At 33.5% G+C, this 24641-nt stretch overlaps 1 protein-coding gene and 1 pseudogene across 2 annotated transcripts in view; one reads left to right on the top strand and one right to left on the bottom strand.

The window, feature by feature from the left end:
• Window positions 1-24641, bottom strand: part of Il1rapl1 (interleukin 1 receptor accessory protein like 1) — a 1408761-nt gene that overhangs the window by 1057995 nt on the left and 326125 nt on the right. The window lies entirely within an intron of this gene.
• LOC127184591 (dnaJ homolog subfamily C member 7-like) lies at window positions 1250-1966 on the top strand (annotated as a pseudogene).

A 24641-nucleotide genomic window follows, 5' to 3' on the forward strand; every position in this document is an offset into this window, starting at 1 on the left:
TCTAAGAATTCTTGGGGGGGGCGGGTTTGAATTTAGATTATGCTGGGACCAATAAAAATATGATGAAGAGGGAATTCTCACAATCTGTCAATATCAAAATAGAAGGGATTTAAATGAAGTTGCATTTTAGACCTTATATAGCCAATTTTAAGGCTTCTATTAATGTTTTAGGTAGAAGCAAGTGAAAAGTAAATTCAACATATAATTTTATCTATTATTGAGTAAGAAGATAATGAACTATAATGACATTCTTAATTTATATTTGATCTGAAACATAACTTTTACACCTGTTGATAAGTCTAACTCATAGACTGTTAGTTTGTAAAAGTAATATTTCTTCTTATAAATGATCTTGCAATTTGTGATAAGTCAGCTTTTGAAGTTAATTATCGCTTGCTACATTATGTAAAAGGCATGAGAAAGCTTCCACTGATACCACAATGATTCAACCAACCATTTTCCTTCATGCTAGAAAGTTAATTTATTCACTTTCTCTCTTCTTTTTATGTATATTTTATTAATTATAATTTATTCACATTATATCCTAATTGTTATCCCTTCACTCTTAACTTTCCATTCCCACTCTCCCACCCTCTTCTGCCCTACTCCCCTCCACTAGACCTCTGATGGGGGTCTCCTACCCCACTATCTGTTGAGAGCTTATCAGGTCTCATCAGGGTACCCTGCATCCCCTTCCTCTGTGTGTTTTTAGCATTCATTGTTCTCCTCCTTCAGCTTTTCAGTGTCCAAAACTGTTGAGTGAATAATAGAATTGGCATTGATAAATACTCATTGAACTCTCCCAGAGGAAAAAGATACTGTGATAAATATAAGCAAATAGCAATGTGCTTTTTACTAAATGTTATCATGGCCATGTTCTTTACTAAATCATGTAATACAGATCATCTAAATATATGGGCACAGCTTTTACAGAGCACACTAAATTGTACAAAACTGAGAGTGGAAACCTTGTCTTACTTTTATGTTCCTAATCTAGTATAGTGCCTTGATCATAACAAGATGCCATAAATATTGTTTGAGTTAAAGTAGGAAAATCTATTAGATAACTTGTGATCTGAAATTACTAGACAGTGAAGGATAAGTTCATTCTGTTCAATAATTTCTGACTAGCCAGAAAGCTGACAAGGTAAAAGGTGCTCCCTAGAAAAATATTTTGCAATATGCTTTCATATATTAGTACTTAGAAAAACACAAGGAAAATAAAGCATCAACATCAAGATATGTCTTTATGGAAGGGAATTACAAGCTAAGCCTATGAACTGTACACAGAAACCTTGGGGATAAATCCCAACATAAAAACAAATGCTCAACTCTACTGTAATTGGGGTACAGTTAATTCCAAGCTTAGGAAACTAGCAGATGCCATAGAAGGCTGTACAAATGCGGTAGAGGTCGATGAAACTTAAATAAAAGCCTACCTGAGAAGAACTCAGTGATACATGGACACAGAGCAGTATGAAGAAGCTGTGCGACACTATGAAAAAATGTGTCAGACAGATAATAATAGCACAAGCAGCTCCTTAAGAATGCACAGCTGGATCTGAAGAAGAGCAAGAGGAAAGATAACTACAAGATGATGGGAGTTGACAAAAGTCTTCTGAGTACGAGATCAAGAAAGCCTATCAGAAGCGGGCCTTAATGCACCATACAGATCGGCACAGTGGATCCAGTGCTGAGGTTTAGATGGAGGAGGAGAAGTTCAAGGAGGTGGGAGAGGCTTTTACCATGCTCTGTGATCACAAAAAAAAAAAAAAAAAAAAAAAAAAAAAAAAAAAAAAAAAAAAAAAAAAGAGTCATTATGACAGTGGACAGGACCTGGATGAAGAGGGCATAAATATGGACAATTTTGATGCAAACAACATCTGCAAGACATTCTTTGGTGGTCCTGGGGTCTTTTAGTTGTGAAGCACCTGGCCCAAGGAATTTCTTCTTTTAGTTTGGCTAATGAACTGCAACTACTCAAAACCCTGAAAATGGAGACTTGCTAAATTTAATCGTGAACCAGAAAACGCGGACTTGCTCAGTTTAATCATGAATGTGGACTGGTCACCTCCTCCATCATGACTTAGAGCAGTTTCATTTTCAGTTTGGTGCCCTGTGTCTGTATGGGGTGTGAACCAAAGGGAGCCAGTGCTGAGGACTGGGGAGGGAGGAAAGTCAGGGGTAGACAAGGAGGCAACTTGTGAATTTTTGTTGTATTGTTTAACTTTATTTAAAAAAAGAATAAAAATTTCTGAGGGTTAAAAATATGTAATGTTTCAAAAGGTATATACTTAATAAGAGGCAGTACCTGATTAACAAATGAATCAGCATCTTTAGACTACAACAATTGTTATTACAACTATAACCTCGTATGAAATTTAGCATCCAACGAGAATTTTACTATATAACATAAAATGGACTGTATTTATTACATACTCATGAACATATCAAACAGTTATTTGAGATGTATTAAACAAGTCAGTCTTTATAAAATTGACTATGTCTATATTCTATAATAATTCATGATTTGGTCTTTTTTTCATGATTTGGTCTCATCTCTGAGCTAGAATTGTAGAGATTCCATTTGTTAAATATATGAGCCATATACCTTACATTGTCTCAAATATTGATTAACTCACTAAGTATATGTTTGGGTTAAAAATCAGTTAAAACTAAACACCCTTTATTCAAAAATGCATAATTCTATGAAATGTGTTTTTCTAGTTATTTATAAATATATATTTAAATATCTGAAGATAGTTAATATAGTATACATTTTCCAGTATGCCATAATTATAAATTATAGATCTTTAGTGAACATACAAGCTACAAAAAGCAGTGAACTAACATGCATTTAATAACCATTTAGTATAACAAGAGATCTCTAAAAATATCTAAAAGTATATATATGCGCATGTGTGTGTGTGTAGTAATAAATGCAGACTTGGTAAAATTTCTAGTTATGCCCAAATAAGATTGATTAACTGATAATTAAAATGATATGCAAAGTATTCATTAATTGAGCAGATTTAAATGGTCTTGAAATTATGCTTTTTTTAGTTGTAAAATTATCATAAAATACCCAATTATTAAATGAATATTTTTCATTCTAAAATATAACTAAAATACAACGCAGTTAATTTTCACTTTGTCTTTAGTCTTCTATTTAATTTCAAGCATGTTAAATATTTAAGGATGTATTTATTTATTGTATGTACAGTATTCTGCCCATATGTTTTCCTGCACGCCAGAAGAGGGCATCAGAGCTCATTATAGATGTTTGTTAGGCACCATGTGGTTGCTGGGGATTTAAGTAAGGACTTTGGGAAGAACAGATAGTGCTCTTAATCTCTCCACAGCTCCAAATATTTAATTCAGATATTTTCCCTTTGGTCCTACTTAGTCTTTTAATTACATATTTTATATAATTAGAATCAACCAAAAATAAAGAAGTTGCAAAACATATTTAATTACTGACATTATAAAAAATCATATTACACACAGACTTCTGACTATTATTTTGTGAAATTATAACGCACTGTCTAAAAGCAGGCAAACATAGAACATTTTAAAAGACATTTACATTTCAATGCCAATCACAGTAGGTATGAAATATGTCAATAAAGTAGTATGGAGCCAGCCCATACAGACCTATATGGATTATACCAATATGTTAAATATACTTTTCAAATTGGTGCCATAATATTTGAATACTTTTAACAGACAACCAAAGATTTAAAAAATAATATAAATCATAAGAAAAATATGATATGAGACTGTTAAGTTACTGTGGTGAATCTAGGGTTTATGTTTTTTTTTCTTTGCTTGCTAATATTTGGAAATCTAGGCAATCAAGAACACACTACTGTGGTTTTAAAAACATAACATATTAGAATCATAATGAATTTTAGTAAGAGAAAAAATTTACTTTCTCTTATCTCTCATGTCAAAGTTACAGCTCATTTCAGTGTAGTAACATATAATATTATATCAATTTCTCTAATATAAATTAATTATAAGGGTTAGTTTAATGTTACTTGTTATTTAACTCTCAAATTTGCATGTATAAGAATATCTTTCTTTTTGAGAACTTTCATATATTACTGTTGTACTCTTGTTGTTTTATAACCTTATTCTCTAGGTCAACAATGTTGAATAAGTTTCACTACCAAATACATATTTTTGAAAATAAGCCTCTTATTGTCTTTTCAGCTCACCTCTCTTTACTTTCACTTGTGTGACTTTTTAATCAAATTTCAGGTACAATCAATTAATCTTTTAACTCAGATATTGTTTTCTAGAATAAGGTAAATTCTGTTCTAAATAGCAAACATTTTTCATAGTCTATTACATACCATCTTATATATCTATCATAAAAGAGTATATAAGTTCAATTTGCTAAGAGATAAAAGGTAAGTCTTCCTTTTCCAATATCTAAATCAGAGTTGTGAGATTAAATCTTATGTGTGATCCTCCTTGCTTAATCTTGTTTGATCTTTAATTTTAATTTATCCAATGATACTGTATGGTAAAGTTTACAATATGCTTTATTATGAAGAAATATAATTTTATTGAGATAAGAAAACCACTTATTATTGCTACGTGTCACATACATGTACACTATGTTTTGATTGTATATACAATTAGTGTGAGAGACTGAGCAAGAAAAAGCTGCTATTTGAAGATTAAAAATGACCTTCTTCTATGAACATGGAGCCTAAATGTCCTTCAGTTGAAGATGGGATAAAGAAACTGTGGTTCATTTACACTATGGAATACTACTCAGCTATTAAAAACAAGGAAATCCCAAAATTTGTGGGCAAATGGATGGGACTAGAAATGATCAAACAGAGTGAATTAACCCGGAAACAGAAAGACTCACATGGTATATACTCACTTATAATTGGGCACTAGCCCAAAAGGCATGCCCAATGAAAGTCTTAACTTTCCAGGAAATTGGGATAGTTGTGAGGACATCCTACTGGGACTCTAGGTAAGAGAAATATAGGAGATGGGGAAATAGAAGGACCCAGAATGTCCTAGAAACCTAGAAGAAGAACATCATGATGGGTCGATCAGGGCCCAGGGAGGTCTGCTCAAACTATTCCACTAACCAAGGACAATACAAGTAGTAAACATTGAACCCCTACTCTGATCTACCCAATGGACAGGACATTCTCCACAGTTATGTGGAGAGTGGGGACTGACTCTGACATGAACTCTGGTGCCTCATATTTGACTACCTCCCCTTGGTGGGGAGGCCTGGTGGCACTCACAGAAAGAATAAGCAGGCTACCAAGATGAGACTTGATAGCCTATGACCATATAGTGGGGGAGGAGGTCCCCCTTGGTCATAGACCTAGGGGAGGGGAATAGGGTGAAAGTGGGAGGGAGGGAGGAACGGGAGGATGCAAGGAATGGGATAATAATTGAGTTGTAATCTGAATAAATTAATTAAATAATAATAAAGTAAAATAAAATGACCTTCTCTAACAGTATTTTACTATTTTTAATTTTTATTAAAAACAATTAAAATGATTATGGATTAATAAGAAAATGGCAAATAGCAGAATTTTGCTATTTACATATATAAATTTATAGTATATATTCATAGTCTTATAAGATCTTTTACTATAACAAATTATATATGATAGTATATAATTATGTAATATGGACTTAGCCATGTTCATCACTATGCTATTCACAATATGTAGGAAATGAAAACAATCTAAAATTTTATAACCAATATATGGATAATGAAAATATAGTATATATATACACTATGGAACACTATTCAGCTGTTTAAAAAAAATGAAATCATGAACTTTGTAGGCCAATGGATGAAATTAGACATTGAGTGAGGATCCTAGACCTAGAAAGAATAACACTGCATCTTTTCTTTCATCAGAGGTTCTATTTGAAATGGTAGTTCGTATCCTGAAGTAACTGCAGAAACCATGAAAATAAAAATAGGTCATGGCTAGAGTTGATGATTGAGGAGCAATAGAGAAAGAACTAGAAGGATAAAAGTAATCTGATGGTGGAAATGGCAAAAATGGGGGCATCTAATTAGGAGGGGAGAGAGATAAATACAGAAAATGATAGAAGAGAGCCAAATAACATTAAAATATTTTTAAATGCTCTTAAGGTATCAAACTATTGACTCTCTACCTAAAAATATCTATAATACAAACAAGTTTATAAATAAGTATACATATATAGTTTAAGTGAAATTTTCCCATCTGAGATGACAATGTTCCACCCAAATCAAGACAATCTAACAAAAATCCCAACACCTATCAAGAGAAACCTCTTTTTAGTAGTTGTTCAGGGCTATCTGAGAGCATCTTGGAGAAGAACCCACAATCAGAATCACTAGAAAATTACTAAACCAGCAAAATCTCTAATTACACTCTAAATATCTGTCCATAAATCCACAGATAAGTGTAGTGCTCATATCTTATCAAAGAAAGTTCCTTATGGAAAAGACAGAGACAAATTCAGAAAATAAAAACCAATCAAAATTCCATTGTGGAGTCAAGTCTTTTTGGATGTATCTACAGTACAACTCCTGGACTTTGAGGTTCAGGGAACACTGCCACAGGAATAGAAAAAAATGTACCAGTCAGAGGAACAGGTGGTTTATTGCAAAATTTTGTCTAATAGACAAATGTTAGAAGCTACACTCATAAATTATTGTCAACATGATTCCCTAAACACAAGCTGAGCAAGGATAACAAGAATAGACATGCCCCTGTGAAAAGAGAAAAGCTCATGAGGCCTCAACTATACACAAAAAAACCATAAGCAACTAAGGAATAATAAGAAGGGAAGAAATAGTCCTTCCCATGGAAAAAACACAATTGATTACACAGTCCCTGAAAGCATTTATACAAGTAACTTTACATTCTAAGCAGGCTGTATTTATTTATTTATGTGTGTGTGTGTGTGTGTGTGTGTGTGTGTGCATGTATGTGTGCGAAAGAGAAAGAAAAAGAGAGAGATGGGAGAGAGAGAGAGAGAGAGAATAATTAATAAAAAAGAACAAGGAACAGCGTATAGGTGGGTTAGGGAGGGATGAAATAGAAGGGTGAAATTATGTGATTATGTTATAACCTCAATAAATAAATAAATAAATAAATACAAAAGTAAGAAAATGTAATATGCAGAACTGTGTTCTATACTGTTTCTATTTAAATATATTCATTCTCTTATAAAATATTTGACTATAACATAACTTATACGTTGTTGAATTTCAGTTTGTATTTATTATTTTTAATTATGTGTCTATGTGTGTACCTCTGTTTCTATATATGGATATGTGCATATGAGTGATGGTGTCTGAAGGGTCCAGAGGCCTGAATTCAGGCCTGGATCCAGAGCTGCTGTTAAGGGCTATTGTGAGCCATGAAAGACGTATGTGGGGGAATGAACCCGGATACTCAGCAAGAAGAATATGTTCCCTTAATGCCTGAGCCATCTCTTTAGCTCCTGTATTGGCATTTTGTAATAAGCTTCAGGAAAAAATATGAATTAAATTTTCTTTAGAAATTTTCCCCAAAATACTTCTCCAGATTTCTCAAGTATTTCAGGTGCAGAATAGGCACATGTTTTGTAATAATAATTCCTTGTAGATTTGGACATGCTGGACTTCATCTTACTGGATGAAATCCTTTTCTGTTGTCCAGTTCTTATCTTAGTGTTATGTTCGGACTTTTATGCAACATCTTTAGAAAGAATTTCTTCCTTTTTCCTCATTATGATCCATCAAATTTTTAGACTCAAGTATTGATTCTTGGACACCATATTCTAATTACACTTAAGGATTTATTGTGGCATGTTGATGGCCTCTGTACAAAAATAAGCCCATAAGTCATAGGAGTTACCTTATGGAAGTTATAATCTATTAAAGATTTTAAGGACTCTTTGTCATTGATGTAATCATATTCTTGGGCATAAGAGAATATGATATAATTAAAAGGTTTGGTAGAGCTACACTAACATTGAAGACAATCTTATAACATACATTTAGAATAATTGCTTGTATTTGAAGAGAAACTAATAAAAGTTATGTTAAAGCATTTCATTTCTACGCCTCGCATTGAAGCAAAGTCATGTTCACTCAGTACATAACTTCTTTCTCTTCCACAGCCTGCTTGCTAGCATCAGTTAAGATGCAGCTAAATAGAAGTTCTATTGAAATTTTGCTGAAGATGTTTTCTTAAGTTTTTAGTTTTCTCATTCATAGATGTTTTTAAATTCATGAATTTTATCAACTCTAACTAAACGTCTTACAGGAAATTTGTAACAAGAAAGATAAATCAAAGCCAGTGAGATGGTTCATTTGGACAAATATGTTTGCTATTCAAGCCCAACAGCCTGATTCCTGTTAGAAACACCCAAGTTCTTTAAAATCAGATTCAGTAGCACACATTTATAATCCAAGTGCTCCTAAAGCAAAATAGATGGTGGAGTCAGAGACATAGGCCAGAAACTCCTGAATCAGCTAATCTGTAGTATACAAAGTTTAGCATAAACAAAAGAAAAGTTCAGGCCTAAAACACTTTGTGAAAGTAGAAAATCAAGTCCTAAAAGCTGTCTTATGATCTCCACATGGGCACCATGCAGCATATGCATAACTACATTCACATACCCATAAAACACACAAATTAATAATAGTAGTAGAAGTAATAAATAAAGTATTTTAAATGAAACAAGGAAGACAAAACAATCTACTTACAGTTATCCACTAAAAATGTCAAGTACATTTCATGGCTCCAGAGAAAGAGTACATTAATGTTTATATTGGCTAAATAAGAAAAATGATAACTATAACTTCTTCAAACAAAGACAGTTCATTGGCTAATGTTTCTTACTTATTCATTTCCATATTAGGATGGGATACAATTATTGTCTTTTAAGATTTATTAAAACTGCTTAGATATTTAGATATTAAAATTTGTTCAGTTTGTCCCATTATTTTAAATTTATAATGTAAAGAAAAATTAAAATTAAAATAATACTACAAAAAGAATTTTAGAAAAGATGTTATGATATATCTTTCCCAGGCTAAGTAGAAACCACTTTTCGTTCATGTATAACTAAATTATTTGTTCATACACTATGAAAAATTTTCAGATATTTTAATTGACCATGCCATTATAATTCTCATTTTCTACAAATAGTGACCCATATAAATGATTACGTCATTGAAACACTAAATATATTTGCCTCCTCCTACAAGAGGCTGAGAGAAGGCTAATCTAGAGCATTCAGCATAATCAAACATAACTGGAAGAGAGTTAACATTACTTTAAGAATCATTTCCTTAAATAAGTCAAAATATAATCAAAGGGTTATATGTTTCCTGAAAGATTGATAACACATGTGGGCTAACTATATCATATTTGTCTACAATGGAAGATAATGATATTTTGTACTTCTAGAAAGTGTTCCTTGTACTGCTAGGTATGAAGAGTTTTATGTAACAAGATTATATTCCAAACTGTTCATATGACATGGCACGCTTGTGAAGGGAAGAGCAAAAAGACAGAAATTAGTATTAGGCTTTTATTGACCAATTGTTTTTATTTACACTGGTAAGAAAAATCAATTCAAGTGAATTTTAACATTCTTTTGCTAAATGCTCATATATTTTTTTCTCAATAATGCATGTCTTCTTTTCTCTTACTACTAAACTTCACAATACTTTTCTGTTTCTCATTTTACTTTTATGAGAACAGTAACTCGAGAGCCACATAAAATGAACACTCCAACCTGCTTCATACTTTCAGCACAGCTAAAGAAGAGGTAATACGTAGTACTTATATGCATGTGATTTTCTTAATTTTCAGTAAGCATATTTATCTTTTCTTGTTATTTTTGTATTTACATATTAAACACAAAGGATACATTCTTTGTCAACTGTGTTACCTGTCTGTGATGCTACCACAACTGCATTGAGTTTGGAAGAGAAAAGGCAAAATGCACCCTAAGTGCATAGCTCACCCTCAGATCAACCAGGAGATTTCACTCTACTGTGCCACTGTTAGATAATCCTTTGATAGATTTCAAGCTTTACCATTCTCTACCTAATGATGCCTTTAACGCAGTAAATTTTTCTGAATCCAAGATACACTGATGAAAAGATCTGATGCAATGTTACTCTCAAGGGATCAAGAAGACAGATTGTAGCTTCAGGGTGTGGTGGCACATTCCTTAATCCAAGCACTCTGGAGACAGAGGCAGGGGGATCACTGTAAGGTTGAGGCAAGCCTGGTCTACAAAGTAAGTCCAGGACAGCCAAGGCTACACAGAGAAACCCTGTTTCGAAAAAAAAAAAAAGAAAAAAAAGACTGTAGCTAATTAATTATAAAATGTTTTCAATTTCAGTTACTTTAAAATGTAGAAGTGTTGTGCATATTTGAATTTTGGAATAAATATTGAATTTTGGACTTAAATATCCTTTATGTCCTCAGAAATTTATGTGGGATTGGTAACCATAATGTTGATAAAAATCCATGTGCTAGCTGGGTGTGGTGGCATGCATTTATAATCCTAACACTTGGGGGAGAGAGAGAGAGACAGCCAGATTTTCTTGAGTTCAAGGTCTTTGTTGTCTACATATGAAGTTACAGACGAGCCAGGAATATATAATGAGACCCATACTTAAAAAATAAACAAATGATAAATAAATCCATGTAACAGAATAGAGATAGCATGTAGGTACAATAAACTGCACAAGGATATTGGAATGTTGCTCAGAAATAAAATGAGTGACTTATTGCATATGGCCCTGATTTCAATACTCAAATTAGCCAATATACAAATGTAAACAGTACAAAAAGATTATAGGGACAAGAAAGACTCCTTTTTCACTCTATCACTAATTTTCATGCTTATTGTATAGGAAGTAGTAATACTATCCATAACTGCAGTTATATACCCCATTTTATATTTCTGTTTTATTATTCTTTATTTATTACCTGTATGATTTTCATTTATTCAAATATCAGAAAGAAAACGACTTTTTTATGTCAGAGCCTAATGACCTGAAACAAATTATGTGTTTTTCCTTATATATAAACCAGTATATATTTCCACATAATGACAAATAATATTTTGGCATATTCATGTCACTATAATTTTCTGTTCTTCATCATGTAAAAAGACACTTCAGAGTAATTATTAAATATAAACAGAAATACAATACAGATGACTAAATGTTTTTTTTTTTTACAAAACTGACCTTAATGATAAAACACTTGGACAAATATAAGGTTTATTTCTTGATTGTTACTTTTAGTAGCAAATCTATATTCTTTTTAACAATATTTTTATTGATTATTGGGAATTTCACATCATGAACCTGGATCACAATCTCTCCTTAGTCCTCCCAGGTTTGCCCCTCACCCTATGACTGCCCTCCCAACCAGAAAAAGGAGAAGAAAACGTTTTGAAAATTTCAATTTGTGAAAGTCATTCCCCAGTCTCCACTTAACTGTGGAGAATGGTCTGTCCCTTGGCTAGATCTGGGTAGGGGTTTGATGATGACTGCACGTATTGTCCTTGGTTGGTGCCTTAGATCGAGCAGAATCCCTGGGCCCAGACTCACCCATCATAGTGTTCTTCTTGTAGGTTTCTAGGACCCTCTGGATCCATCTATTTCCCTATTTCCTATATTTTTTTCACCTAGAGTTCCAGTAGGATGTGTTCATCTCTATACCACCTTCCTGGTAAGTGAAGACTTTGATGAGACCTGCCTCTTGGGCTAGTGTCCAGTTATAAGTGAGTATATACCATTTGACTCTTTTGGCTTCTGGGTTAGCTCACTCATGATGATAAATTCTAGTTCAATTAATTTGTCCACAAATTTCAGGAATTCCTTGCTTTTAATAGCTGAGTAGTATTCCATAGTGTAAATGTACCACAGTTTCTTTATCCATTCTTCTACTGAGGGACACTTAGGCTGTTTCTATGTTCTGGCTATTATGAATAAGGCTGTTATGAGCATTGTTGAGCATATGTCCATGTTGTATGCTGGAGCATATTCTGGGTATATTTCAAGGAGTGGAATAGCTGGGTCTTGAGGAAGCCCTATTCCCAGTTTTCTGAGATAGCTCCAGACAGATTTCCAAAGTGGCTGCACTAGTCTGCATTCCCACCAGCAGTAAAGGAGTGTTCCTCTTTCTCCACATCCTCTCCAGCATGTGGTGTCACTTGAAATTTTTATCTTAGCCAATCTAAGATCAAAAATCCCCTTGATGGGGAGGCCCAATGGCACTCGGAGGAAAGATAGCAGACTACCAAGAAGACTTGATACCGTAGCATCATATTCAGGGGGAGGAGGTCCCCCTCAGTCACAGTCATAGGGAAGGGATATGGGGTGAAAGCAGGAGGTAGGGAGGAATGGGAGGATGCATGAGATGGGATAGCAAATGAGATGTAATATGAATTATTTTATATTTCAATAAAATGTGTTTACATAAAAAAATTCAATTTGTGTTGGCCACTTACTCACTGGACCATGTTCAAACACTTGGTGGCCAACCCCTTCCTGCTTAACAAATATGTCTGTCAGATATTTTGAGCAAGGAGGCTGAAGATGATTCTGCAACATTACAGAGAGTTTTGGGTGACTATTCAGACATCAAACTGTCTCTGTCATCTTCTCCTTTGGGAAGCTGCTAATATGCACTCCCTGTATATTTAGGTAATTAAGTTGCATTCCTTCTCAAGTCTCTGATGGGGTTGAAGACCATATATTTTAGTTTACAATTAATCTTATCTGCTTAGGGATTAAGATGTTTTAAAATCTAGATAGATATTTTAAGATGATAGTAATGATAGATATTGATTTATGTTCAGAAATTTAGACTCACCAACATAGGAAAGATGTTTTCTTCAAGGTTGCCAAATACAAATAGCTAACACACTACGAATATACCAATTATATAATTCCTGATTGTTTCATGGTTCTTCTTGCTGTATGTAGTTTATTGCATTTATGTGTAATAATATAAATGTATATTTAAAAAGAAATATAATAAAAGTATATTTTAAAAAACCTTCCCCACCTGTACCTCTGCCAGAAGTTATCAATTGTGAAGAGTTACACTTCAGCATCCTTATCGCTATTTTAAAGAGCTTTTATCAGCAGTTTTCTGTGTATATTGTTACTTTATGGCAGGAGGAGCATTGGAATGGGTGTATGGATTGTCACAGAAGCCTTCTAAGTCCGTCTTTCTCAGCTAATACCATGGTAAAAGTAGCTTCCTTACCCTTTACAGTCAGCCGGAGCATGGATTACAGACTTACACAAGATTTCTGGAGACAGCAAGTACCATGTATAACCACATATTCTCCAGTGCCAGTACAAACCAGTGATATTAAAAAGGTCCTCTGCTGTATGGTGCAGCCCTTGCCCATGGTTATTGTGAGAGATAAAATGATCATGCTTTCACAGGGCTTCATACTAACAAAAGGAACAGTAGTTCCTACTGCTACTTCCAGACTATCGAGGCAATTACATCTAAAATGTGTGAACAGCAGCTGTAATAATGTACTTAGATATACATTGAATAAATGCATATTGGATACCTCTACATAGAACTTCTATATTGGCTTTATATACATTAATCAGTATGTTTTTTATTTTCTCTATTGACTTCTGGTTAGCTCTCTCTCTCTCTCTCTCTCTCTCTCTCTCTCTTTCTCTCTCTGTTTTATTGAGATAAAATTGACTAACTATACAATACAATGTCATGATTTTATACATATGTATTAGTAACTGCTTTCCTCAATAAAGCTAGTGAACACATTGAAAAAAAAAAAGGTTGTCTGCTGCTGAAGTAGGACCACGGACATAGACACTGCTCTTGGTGGCTTCACAGACCTGGACTTATGTTTATACTAATATCATACTGCCTTGATATCAGGAGTGAGAAAGCTTTACACAGTTTCTGGGCAAGAAGTAGCTTTGAACTTCCACAAATGCTATGTCGTCCAAGATTGGAAGCTCACTGTGGAGCAATTTTAGGAAATACTGACTTTTATATGTGAAATGAGGCTTTTATGAAATTCAATCTGAAAAGACCACAGGGTTGTATTCTAGACAGTCAAATAGCATTATTCTTTAATAGAGACTTCAGTACATTTTCATTGTAGAATACCTAATTATGTTTTGCAGGCATGTTGTGTTCCTGTTTTGTATTGCTCTACATGATTCTAATACTAAATATGGGCTATGGTGCTCTTAAAATTCTGAATGCTTAGCAAAGACAAACAAGCAGGTTTAGTTTGTATTTAGATATGTAAACTAGTGTACAAGAGCTTCAATATTTGAATTCTTCAGACATAGATTTTACCTTTTCAAATAATTGTTTAAAATTTTGAAAAAATTGAAGCCCAAAAGGGATGAATTACAGAAGAACAGAATTTATGTGTATAAATTTGAAGTAAAGCAACCTAATTTTTCTAATATAAGATGAGGATGCTATGAGCCAAAGTGATAATTAGTATTACCTTGAGAATTTCTAAATAACTGTAAAGTGTACAAAATTGCCAAATAATAAAAAAATAAAGAGAAAAGTAACAAATTAAAGATAAGGATATACAGAATATTTAAAATTACACAGAGAAATAACTTATAGTTTATATATGTATATGTACATGAATTCCTTTTCTTCTTTTAAATATTTACCTACTGGCAATACAAATTAGTTGAATTGCAAAAAATGTAAAAATACTTATATGCTCATTGGTAAAAATTAGAAACAGTTAAAAGCTAAATAGTTTTTCTCAAGGGACCCATGAACACACTTTGCTTTCACTATGCCACTTTATATTTGGGCTAATTGTTTCTTTATTACCAACGTCTAAGATTAACCAGAACTAAAACACACTATTACTTCTCTAAAGCAGCAATCAAAACAGAAAATACACCTTTGCTTTCACTGAATCAGCAAGGATCAGGGTAAACCTTAAATTCAATTTTCATTATTAAACTAGAAGAAAATTATGGTTCTTTTAAAAGATGAGTGATTATTTTGAAATGAGATGGAGAAACATCACTATATGAAAATTTTGTAAATGATATGGAAATGAATGAATTTGAGGGTTCAGGTGAAATAATATTGTACAATTTTCATTAGAACATTTCCCTGGCTAAATTAATTTGCACAAAGTATGTATATAGAGATAGAGGTCTATTTATATGAAAAAGTAATTTATAAAAATGTTTACTATCATTAGGAAGGGCCTATTTACTATAAATACATATACTAATATATCCAAATTCAACTTTATTTAAGTACAGCACAGAGAAAACTATTGGAAAAATACTTTTATGTGGCTATTATTTTTGATAGGTAATAAAGCACTAGATACTAAATAATAATTCAATTACATTTTAATCATTTTAAATTAATTGTATAATACTTTTCCAAATAAAATTTCTATGTTTTATTTAATATGATATACATCATTAGCTAACTAATTATAACTAACTTGAAACAAAGTAGTTAAATAGTAATTAATGGTAGCTAATAAAATACTACTATAGTTATATTTTCTACTTACTAATTTTTATAATCAAATTTGTAGAAAATGTTTTCATTAATTTAAAAGTGAAGCATTTATACAATTATGAACTATATTTATAATTTATTAACATAAATTATTTTGTTTATATAAGAAATACTTATGTTCTAAATATCTTCATTTTTATTGTTGTGACAAACATTATGAACAAAACTAAATTAAGGATGAAAGGATTTATTTGGCTTACACATCCCAGGTCACAGTCCATGAAGGGAAGGCAGAAACTCAAAGCGAGAATGTGGAGACAGGAATTAAAAAAGAGGCCATAGAGAAATGCTATGGACTGCCTTGTTCCCCATAGTTAACTCATTCTGCTATCTTATACTACCCAGGAGCACAGACCCAGGGATGACACTGTCCAGAGTAATATGAGCCCTCCTAAATCAATCATTGATAAAAAAAAAAATGCCCTGCAAATTTGCCTACAGGTCAATCTGAGGGAAGCTTTTTCAAGTTGACAGAAAACTAACCAGCACCAAGAGCTATAAGAGTTTGAAAAGCCAATAACTGTGGAATAATGGAGTAAGGAAAACCATCCACTTAATTGATTTCATATAAACCAACTTTATAAATGAATCTGAATAGTAACAACAACTGCAATATTTCTCATTTATTCACACAGTTTTGCAAACTATCTCATGAAAATATCAAATTATGTGATATTTGGCATGTGATATGTCATATATATTTCTTTGAAAATATAGATATTTTAAATTGTTTTCACAGAAGAATTTCATAGTTAAATTTTGACAATGCAGTCAAGAGTTTTCAGTTTTGTTTTAGGTCTAGAAATTTATTTCTCAGTTATTAATTGAAAATTGACAATCTGTGCATGTAGTTCCACAGAAAAGAAAATGACAATTTACAATATTATATAGTAACTACTTGAACCTCACCTTTTGGAAGGTGATGAAATATTTTTAAGAGGTGTGGATGGCTTGGAGTTCTTTATGTCACAGAGTTATGTCTAAGAGAGATAGTGTGACTCTCAAACTCCTCATCCATCTCATCCTTCCTTTCATCTTGCTGCTAGCCATCAGATGAGTAGTTGTAATCTGTTGCACAACTTTATGGTGATATGCTACCTTACTATTAAATTAAAACAACAGGGTCATCCAATTATGTGTTAGAGCCTTCAAAGCATTAACTGAAGCTTCTGGACTCCAGGTGAGAGTGATATGGAAGAATGGGGGAATGGAAGGAGCCAGAGGGTTCAAGAGGCCCACAAAGAGACCATCAAGGCTGGAGGATCTGAACCCAGGAGGGGGTGGCTGCACAAACATTTTTACCAACCGAGGACAATGCATTGCAGTAAACATAGACTCCCCTGTTCTTTTCTCTGTATGTATGTGGGTAACCTGAAGTCAGAAAGACATGTTATATTTTCTTTCTCAAATGTAGCTGCAATATTTTAAACACTGGATATGTTGCTTAAATTGGATTATTCATTGAAGGTGAGAAACTAGTTCCAATAATCATAGTGACACACATGGATGAATAACATTCTACTGATTATATAAATTACAAGGCTAATCCTAAAAGTCACATACAAAGCCAATCTTCTTTTTTGTATTAAGAAGCACGTAATTGAATATTAGTGAGCTATAAAGAAAATGAAACCATAGAATTCACTGGTAAATAGGTTAAGCTGGAAATAATCATTCTGAGTTAGGTAACCTGAGGTCAGGAAGACAAATGCTGCATTTTCTCTTTAAAATGTAGCTGCAAGAGTTGAAAATTTAGATTTGTTGCTTAAAATAGATTATCCACAGAAGTCATAAAACTAGTAATGAGCTATAAGAGAATTTCAAAAGGATGGAGATAGAACATAGGTATGAAGTGGGAAAGGGGAAAATAAGACAGGAAGTGTTAAATAGGAAGGGTAATGAGAAGTTTTCAAAATATTTTTATTTTGTACACATACACATTTATATTATTACACAGACATAAAAAAACTACAAACAGCAAGAAGAACCATGAAACAATCAGGAATTATATTAATGTTACATTCATAGTATTTTGTCTATTTGTATTTGTATTTGTGTAAATTATGGTTACATGTTAACACTGCTGTTTTTATTAAGCACTTGTGAAAATACAGTGTTTTTAAATCTCAAATTCTGGCCTTCTTCCAGACCTCTGTTGTGCCTGAGGTATATCTAGCAACCGTTTCTTAGTTCTAGGGCTGTGGTAGTGCATTTTTAATCTTTACCATGTAGTGTAGCAGTCCCTTGCCTACCTCCCCTGTGATACTGCTGTGGTGGATTTTGTGATCATGGTCTGTTTTCCCCTCTCCTCTCGCAACCAATCCCCCCATCCTCTCTAAATCCTCACTCTACCAAGAGAGTTGATAGTTTATTTTCTTCTTAAAACCTGCTGTGGTTCCTTCTAGTAAACAAGGGTTATCAACCACACACCCAGACCTGACACAGAGCTCTTCCAGTCTCTGAAGTCATATTTCCTATCTTGGCGAGTCTAAAATTCTAAATGTAAATCAATATCTGTCATATCTAATTATTATCAACTTAAAACATCTATCTAGACTTAAAAACATCTTAACCTCTAAACAACTAAGCTTAATGGTAAAACTAAACTATCTGGTCTTCAACCCAAGCAGAGGCTTGAAAAGGAATAAAACTAATTTACTAAGTAAACATGAAGTTTAGGTTAGCAGTTTCCAAAATGAAAAAAAATAAATAAATAACAGAGACAGTTTGCTACCTGAACAGTCACCCCAAACTCTCTATAATGTTATTGTTCAGCTTTATACCTATAGATTAGTGAATCTCTTAACATTCATCAGAAGCTTCTATATACAGTAGATGAAGATCAGTACAGAGACTTATAACTGCATAACTGGTATATACGCAGGGAATAAGACACCAGGGAGTGCTTAGCTCTAAGTGGGCTATCTACATCACACTCCTTTGCAGAAGGCTCAGGTATCATCGAAGAAGAAGGAAATGTAATATTGTAAGAGACCCTCCCCACTGAGAGGAGGTTAATTATTTATCCTGAAACAGAAGGGCAATATCTCTCCAGGATATCAAAGGACTTCAAAAAGTATGTAGACTATTTGTAAGGAAACGTGACACACAATTCTACATACTTATTCCCTGTGTTCAACAAAAATTTGTTTACAACTCTAAAATTTGACTTTTATAATTTTCTACTTGAAATTACTATTTAATATTTCAAAGGTGCTCTAAAATATTAAGAAAATTGCTTTTTTTTACAGTGGCAAGTAAATACCCATTTAAATTTAAAATGTAAAGATATAATGTATTTTTATGCTATAGTGCAGCATCTTCCATTTTTGTTTGTTTAGGATTTGGTTTGTGTGCTTCTTTACTGTGTTTTGCTATGTAGTCTTGGATATCCTTGAACTCACTATGCACACTAGACTGGCCTTGAACTAAAAGAGATTTTACTGCCTCAGGGTTAAATTTCTAGGATCATGAAGTTTATTGTTTCAAATTACCTCGGATAAATCTTTATTACATAAATTACAGACATATCAATACCCACTAAATCTTTTGAAGATGAAAAATGTGATCGAATATGTAACTTGATATGTTTGATACATTATGGAATTATAAATTTTGCATTAAGTGTTTTTATAACAGCTGAAATATCAAATCCATTATCTTACACTAAAATTTCATAGTATAGAAAGATTGAAGAAGTATATAATGAAAACTCATATTCACATCCTCTAGATTACACAATTAATACCTCATTACACTTATCATAAATGTGCCCATGTACACATCCATCTACCTATCACTTTATTATATTTCAGAGTATGCTGCAAATATAAGAACCCTTAGTCCATCTACATTTCAATAGGCCTATCAATTCATAAACATTCAATATTCATATAGCAATGGAAACATTACATACAAAATGCATATACCTTATAGGTACCACTAGAAGACCTTCAACACTCAATGTGATTTTTATTATAGGAACTGAGATAGCATATAAATTGAAGTAAAAGCTGAAAATAAATAATATTGTATTATCAACTTACTATTTTTTCCTACAGGAATAAACCAAATGTTTTAATAGAAGTCAAAGCAAATTTACTCTCTACCACTTAATTTAACAAATTTATAGGTCACATTTACCATGGAATATTTAAAAGTGTATAATAACCTCACAAAGTACTCTCAATGTTTAACTTAAATTTATGTTATTTAAATATCATAAATTTAAATTTCAGAGGAAAGTACTGGATTAAGCTTTCCAAACATAAATTTCAGGGAGAACCACAGTACAGTTTCCTTTTACAAGCAAGAGATAATATCAATTTAATTAATAAAGACAAAAGTTATATGTTTTTATATTTGTCTTTTATATATTTCATAGTTTTAAAAGTATATGTAGTGTGAGGAGGACCCCAGAGCCCAGACCCGCCTGTAGTTTTCCAGGACCCTCTGGATCCTTCTATTTTCTCATTCTCCCAGGCTTCTCACACTTAAAGTCTCAATAGGATGTCCTCCCCTTTAACCCACTTTCCTGGTAGGTAAAGTCAAACTATGGCACCAGCCAAGGAAAATATAGGCAGTAAACTTCGAACCCCTACCCAGACTAGCAGATTGACAGGACATTCTCCACCGTTAAGTGGAGAAGGAGATCTGACTATCACACAAACACTGGTGCCCCATATTTGACCATGTCCCTTGGATGGGGACGCCTGGTGGCACTCAGAGGAAGGATAATAGGTCACCAAGAAGAGACTCGATACCCTATGAGCATATACAGGGGGAGGAGGTTCCCCTCAGTCACAGACATACAGGAGGGGAATAGGGGGGGAAGCGGGAGGGAGGGAGGATACAAAGGATGGGCTAACAGCTGAGATGTAATTTGAATAAATTAATAATAAAAAAGTCAAAAAAATAAAAAATGCATTCTAAAAAAAAGTATATGTAACAGACAGTGTTACTAAAAATGTTAAAGGTCAAGATTAAGAAGCATTAAAATGATCAATCCCTTAAAATCTACACTTTTAATGTCAAAAACATTAAGGAGAATGACCCTGTTCTGAAATAAATAAAGTACTTAAACTTCAAAAATGATGTAAGACTTTCTTACATCAAAATGTTTTCGTTGAATAGGATTCCAATCTGCATTCACAGCACCACCTATAGTATTTGCTTGATGCTGAGGATAGAATTTTAAAGTTGAAATTCCACAGGAAAGACTGATTTTGTTTCAAAATATATGTGTGTTTCACATTAAGTGACATGTATTGTTCAAAAGACAATATCTCATCCAGTTCCCATTTGAATTTAAAATGTGAGGAAATCACATTTTGGCTTTGATCATCCTGCCTGTGTAAGGGTAGAATGAAACTTGACAATTCAAATTCAAGCACTTGTTGTACAAGAAACTGAGGAAGGAAATATAAATTACTGAACAATATATCTCCTTAGGTGAGAACATGAAAATTTATATCACTTTACTTATGAGTAAATTTTTCTTCCTTTTCAACTTTAGAAAACATGCTAGATTCCATTTCTCTTTTTTTTATTAATTTATTCTTGTTACATCTCAATGGTTATCTCATCCCTTGTATCCTCCCATTCCTCCCTCCCCACCCCCATTTTCCCATTATTCCCCTCCCCTATGACTGTTCCTGAGGGGGATTACCTCCCCCTATATATTCTCATAGGGTATCAAGTCTCTTCTTGGCAACCTGCTGTCCTTCCTCTGAGTGCCACCAGGTCTCCCCCTCCAGGGGACATGGTCAAATGTGAGGCACCAGAGTAGATTCCATTTCTTAAAAGCCATAGCAGAACAGGTATCATATATAAAACACATATGATTAAAATAGCATAACATAATATTTTAATATATTAAAATATGTATGATATTAGATTATACTGATGATTCTAATATAAAAGGAGACGTGGCTGAAGAGATAGCTAAGGTTGTACCACAAGTACTAGGATAAGACTTTGATGTACCCATAATAATAAAAAGGAAAAGAAATTTTTAGAAAAAGAAACATAAGTAAATATATAATTAGTTAATAAAAAGATGAGAAAATATGAGAAGAGATGAGAGGAGAAAGAAAAAAATGAAAATAAAAAATATATTTAAGGGCTATCATTTACATGAGATAAAAGAAGTCTGGAGTAGTTTTGAATTGCTGTAACCATATGCTTTGGGAGGCTAAAACAAGAAGCCCTTTACTTCAAGAACCTACCTAGCATGATCTTGTCTCAAAACAAAAGAAAGAAAAAAAGAAGCAAAGAAACAAAGAAAGAAGGAAGGGAGGGAGGGAGGAAGGAAACAAAAAGTAAGAAGTGCATACAAATTAAATGTTGAAGAGGCAAAAAAATGACAACTTTACTCACAGAGTACTTAGAAATTCCAAGTTGTACATATACACATGTAATATGTAAAATTAGACTCAATTACAACCCAATAAAATCTAAAGACAGTAAGATTTAATCCATATTTGAAAAGCAATGCTCATTTAGAATAATAAGACTTTAAGGAATATAGATTTTAACTTTCCTTTAAACGTGTAGCCTATTAAGAGAATTTTTCTTTTACAAATGATACATATCCTGGGCAATATTATCCATGTCTCACAAAAGTGTTGTGCTTTATGTTCACTATTGTATTCTTCACCACATAAAACAATGAAATAGCATAGAACAAATTAAGATGGAAAAATGTTACCCCATGATTTTCTTCATCATTGACTCTTAAAATAACTTCTGAGGAAGGAATACATCCTTAGAAGTACACATGGCTGAAAAAACAACAGGTTTCAAAAAAACTTATTTATATCTTTTCAACAGTACTACCAAGTACTTCTTAATTTTTGGTCTATGCACTGCACTAAGGAATTAAATGAAAAGTATTGAATCCAAAGTGTGAATCCAAATCCTGAGTTTTCAGGATAGTTTGCCAAGCAAAAACACATATATGAAAACCCCTTTCTTTTATTCCTTAGCTTCCTTCTCTTTATCATGATTCTAGGTAAGTTTATTCCAATATCAGGTAGTTTTCTTTAAGTAGGTGTCCATAAAAGGATGTTTTATAGTGAGACATGGAAGGTATGACAGAGAGGGAGCTAATGTAGTTCTTATTAGACAAGTTTATACTATCTAAGGCCTCATGTTACTGGGGAAAGGAAAGGAATGGGGGCGAGGGTAACAACAAAATAAAAGGGTCAATACTTGGAATTAAAAGGTCCCTGGAGATAAGAGTAGAGGGGAAGTGGGGAAAAAGATTTTTTTTTCCTTTTTTGTCTTAGTAGACTACAGTACCTTTAATACTTTTGCATTGCTGAGAACAAATGCCTGACAGAAACATTTGAAGGATAAAGAATTATTTTGTCTGATGACTTCAGATAATGTAGTACAAGATCAATTGACTGCATTAATTTAGACAGATTTCTGGTAGCAGAAGTGTAAGTTAGAAGCTGTTCTTTAGGTCTTGGCAGATAGAAAAGGCAGTGGAGAAGTGAGAGCAAGTAGAAGAATAGGATAACAGAGAGAGACCATAGCACCCAAGAGCATGGTCCTACCTCTTACCTTTCAATTATGAAGAACTTTCCTCTAGAAACACCCTGGCAAACACCCAGAGTCATGGTTTATTAATCTCTTGGGCAATCTTTAATCTAGTTTAACTGAAAGTCAACATTAACCACTACAATATGGCAGGCGTGGTGGTGCACGCCTTTTATCCTAGCACTCAGGATGCAGAGGCAGGCGGATCTCTGTGAGTTTGAGGCCAGCCTGGTCTACAAAGTGAGTCCAAGACAGCCAAGACTACATAGAGTGACTGTGTCTTGAAAAACATAAATAAATAAATAAATAAATAAATAAATAAATAAATAAATAAACGAACGAAAACAAAATACCTACTACAATAGCATTGTCCATGTTTTGAAATTGACTTTAATTTTGTAATTAAAGTGTCATGATTTATAACAGCTATTACATTAAAAGTTATTCAAATAGTGATTCAATCTAATTAGACAACTATGAGTGTGGGACCCAGCTATTTAAGTTGAGTCTGGTATTTCAAGAGTGCCTCTGAGTTAGAGACAGGACAATGAGTGTCAGTGGAGTTCTCTCTTTGCCTGATCTGGGGAATGCCAGAACCTCAAAGGAGCATCACATAGTATACTCTCAGGGGGATTAGTAGCCCAACATTTTCTGTTAAGGAACCTGTCCAGCAAGCACCAGTGGATTCCTGGTAACACCTATCCTATGCTAATAAGATGTCTTGGTGTCTTGGCTGTCAACTGTACTGCTTTTACCCTCTTATGATACTGTTGTTTGTTACATGTAAACCGAGTATCCCTGGCATCTCTAGCCCCAGCAAATCAAAGATATTGAACCTTGAAATCTCTCCTACCACCCAAAGGTTTTTTTCCTTTTTTTTATTAATTTATTCTTGTTACATCTCAATGTTTATCCCATCCCTTGTATCCTCCCATTCTTCCCCCCCCATTTTCCCATTATTCCCCTCCCCTATGGCTGTTCCTGAGGGGGATTATTATATATTCTCATAGGGTATCAAGTCTCTTCTTGGCTACCTGCTGTCCTTCCTCTGAGTGCCACCAGGTCTCCCCCTCCAGGGGACATGGTCAAATGTGAGGCACCATAGTACGTGAGAAAGTCACTATGGAATACTACTCAGCTATTAAAAACAAGGAATTCCCGAAATTTGTGGATGAATGGATTGAGCTAGAAATGATCATAATGAGTGAGTTAACCCAGAAGCAGAAAGAATCAAATGGTATATACTCACTTATATCTGCATACTAACCCAAGGGGCATGTCCCACGAAAGCCTTCATTTACCAGGAAACTGGGACAGAGGGGAAGGCATCCTATTGGGACTCTAAATGAGAGACGCATGGGAGAACAGCAAAATAAAAGGATCCAGAGGGTCCTAGAAATCTACAAGTAGAACAATATGATAGGCAGATTTGGGCCCAGGGGTCCCGCTCAAACTAAGGCACCAGCCAAGGACAATACAGGAGGTAAACTTTAAACCCCTTCCCAG

This window comes from Acomys russatus, chromosome X (assembly GCF_903995435.1).
Source record: "Acomys russatus chromosome X, mAcoRus1.1, whole genome shotgun sequence".
In the NCBI taxonomy this organism is placed as follows: domain Eukaryota; kingdom Metazoa; phylum Chordata; class Mammalia; order Rodentia; family Muridae; genus Acomys; species Acomys russatus.